We start from the raw sequence: 3725 nt of genomic DNA, 5'->3' as shown, positions 1-3725 counted from the left end.
TGTTTCAGATCAAAAAATTTTATGGTTTCAAGGGGAAAAAGATGGTGACCTTGGTTCACCTTGAAAAGTAATCCTAAGATCAGGTCCATGTTACATAAAATTTTTTAATGGAACCTTCCATTTTTATTGTGAATTCTTGTAGTTTATTTCAAAAGCTTTTCAAAACATTATAATAAAATATTTATCATTAGATACATTTCAAGTTATGAGGTTTAATACAATACTGCCGATTATTTGTATTATTCAAGGTGTCCGACTGACGACTAAAATCTTTTAAATATTACTCAAAGTCATAATTTAAATGGCCTACCTTGTATACAAGGTGACATCAATTTATAGTCCCACCCGTCTTAAGCAGGTAGAGCGGACTAAACTCGAGTCGAAAAGTTTACCATTTTGCAACATGCATTTTGTTTAGTTAACGAGATATTAACATTTAAAGATAGCCGCCCAATCTACTATTGCCGAAGCATGCCAAAGATACGGCCCACCGAACGCACGGCACGAGGGCCGCGAGAAGCGAGTATGGCCTAGCAGACGCGTCGTTCGAGCTTAGAAGCTCGCGACGAGTTTGTCCCACTCCCCGCGCGTCATCAAGTTATCGACGGCGGATATTCGGCTTATTAGAAATAATATCTTGATTGCAAAAATTGGGAAATGATCAAGAATTGTTGGAAAAAATACAGTTTAGTTCGTTCTGTAGCGTGCATATGTACATACAGAAAAATATTACATAAATATTACTTGTTCAAGTAAATAATGAAATAAAGAGTATTTTAAAATTATATTATCAAGAAAATATTCTTTGTAATGATATAATCGTTACACAAAAGAAGAAAAATAAAAATTGCGTTTTCTCTCAGCATTAGAATAATATTTTTCTGCATTTTTCTACACTATCGCTCATAGAAGTTCGGACATCCGCATAAATTTCATCAAATGATTGTGTAAAAAATTAAGACATAAAAATATTATTTTTTTGCATTATTTTTAAAATATATTTTGAATCTTGTATGTAATACATACTAACAGTTGCAAAAGCTTTATAAATTAGTTTTAATTTTGTATGTCAAGAAATATTGTCTTTACTTCGTACAACATTGATATATAATTAATAAATTTATTAGTATAATTAGTATAATTAATAAATTTCAAAAATTCGATCAGAGAACAAATATGGGCTCATGCTATGGTGTATGTTGCCTATCCTCATAAGTGGAGGATAGACTAGCAAAAGCTTTATAAAATATTTTTAATTTAATTTGGCACATAAAATTAAAAATAATTTATAAAAGTTTTGCAATTGCTAGTATGTGTACAAGTGATCTAAAATATATTTTAAAAAATAATACAATTGCTGTTTTATATCTTAATTTTTTACACGATCATTCGATGAAATTTATGCGGATGTCCGAATTTTCATGATTGGTAGTGTAGAAAAATATAGAAAAATATCAGTCTAGTGCTAAAAGAAAATGTAATTTTCATTTTTCTTCTTTTGAATAACGATTATATCATTATAAAAAATATTTTTTTGATAATATAATTTTAAAATACTCTTATTATTTACTTGAAACAAATAATATTTATGTAACATCTTTCTGTATGTACATGTGCGCGCTTCAGAATGAACTAAACTGAATGATTTTTCAACAATTCTTGAGTTTTTGAACAGTTCTTGAATTTTCGCAATCGAAATATTATTTCTAAAGCGCCGAATATCCGCTATCGATAACTTAGCGCGCGGGAAAGTGGAGCAAGCGCCCCACTCATCGCCGCGAGCCTTTAAGCTCGAATGCGGCGCGACTGCTAGGCCATCCCCTCTTCTCGCGGCCCGCGCATCGTGCGTGATAAGTCCTTCGACAATAATAGTTCGGGCGGACGCGCGTATTCGGCTATCTTTAAATGTTAATATCTCGTTAATTATTGCGAACATTGCAAATGATAGAGGATTTTCTGACTCAATTTAGTCCGCTCTGACCTGCTCAAGAGGGGAGGGAAGGGGGGGGCCATAAATTGATGCCACCCTGTATATTTCAATCTTTCATTTCTGTAATAATTTTTTACAAAAAATTTCCTGTGTTCATATTACTCCTAAGGATGCTCATATTAGCCTATCCAGAGAATAATATGAGCACTGGGTGGGTAATAAGAGTACTCACCATTTCATCATTTGCATTAAAATAATCAATACTAATGTAAAATACATAAAACATCAACAAATCTATACCAAATAGTATACATAAAATTTTTTTATTCTTCAATGATATATTAAAATATTCCCTCTTAAAGTGCTCATAATATCTGATCATACTCTATATAACAGTTCTTCAAAAGTAATTCTTTCAACACATTGTTTACGTGTCATGATATTTTATGATTACCTAGATTAAAATCTTCAAATATCTTTTGCTTTTAGTTCTATATTTATGTAGACAATTAATATTGACTGCTACAGAAAAATTTCAAGCCTTCGATTATGGATATTTCGACAATTACAAGCAATATGGACAGATGACACCCATAATGTATGATCTTACTAAAGTTACTGCGCCTTTGGCTTTATTTTACGGTGCTAATGATGTGATTGCTCCAGTAGCGGTAAGTCACTTTTGACTTTTTTATAAAAACTTCTTTTGATAAAAACATATATTGAAAAGTAGAATAAAATTTTATTAAAAATCTATACATATTCTATCAGGAGTTAGTCCTATTTCAAAGAAATTTATTTAAAATATATATTTTAAAGAAGAAATTAAAATGTTAATTAGTATTTATTATTTTAAATAATTTTTTCTGATCTATTTTTTATTAAATATTTTAAATATTTTAAATAAGTTTTTGGAACATTTCATATTTTATATTTTAAAATTGAATCAGTTTTTTACCGATTTTGTATTTTTTAACCATCGATGACACCAATTTGGTTTTGCTGAAAAATTGTTATAACTTTTGTAAATTTCCATATTGGTTAACAGTTTTCGCTGACTTTTCATCATTTTAGAAGTTTGATTTAAAAAAAAAAATTAATTAATTCCACTCATGTTTACACATGTTTATTTTTATTTTCATTTTTGTAAGCCGCTAAAAGTCACCAAAATGGCGTTTCATGTATATTCTGAAATAATCGGACATTAATATTTTGTCAGTATGAGTTAATCATTTGTATATGTCTATGATTCCGACATATTTTCTGTCTTGTTTTTTTCTTCAGTAGTATTATTCATGATGGAGGTGAAGCATTCTGAAGGATGCGCAATAGATAGTAAAATAGTTTACCGGCTTGGCCAGTCAGACGCGATTGGCAATACAAAAAATAATAATGGCAAAATATCATTTTCAAACAAATAATTTATTTAACAATTTATTTAATTGAAACATGATCTTTTCATTTCATATCGCATAAATCTGTTTTAAAATTAGCGACGTGCTTATCAGCGACTTGAGTCCATTCTGTCACACACATTTCTGTCATGGCCAACATCGTGAAAATATCATACAATGCCGATAGCATTTGATTGGTCGAAATTCGCCCCATCCTTATCATGCACAATGCTTCACATTTCTGATTTCATCATGATATTGTTTTCATGACAAAAAGAATCAACATGTTAATGGTGAAATTACGATTATTGTATTCAATGTTTGTTTTTTTTCACACTGTACAATACAGAATATCGAATATATACATACCTATATATATATATATATATATATATATACTA

This window comes from Atta cephalotes (genome assembly GCF_000143395.1).
Source record: "Atta cephalotes unplaced genomic scaffold scaffold00037, whole genome shotgun sequence".
Taxonomy (NCBI): Eukaryota; Metazoa; Arthropoda; class Insecta; order Hymenoptera; family Formicidae; genus Atta; species Atta cephalotes.
Note: the sequence above shows the minus strand (reverse complement) of the source record.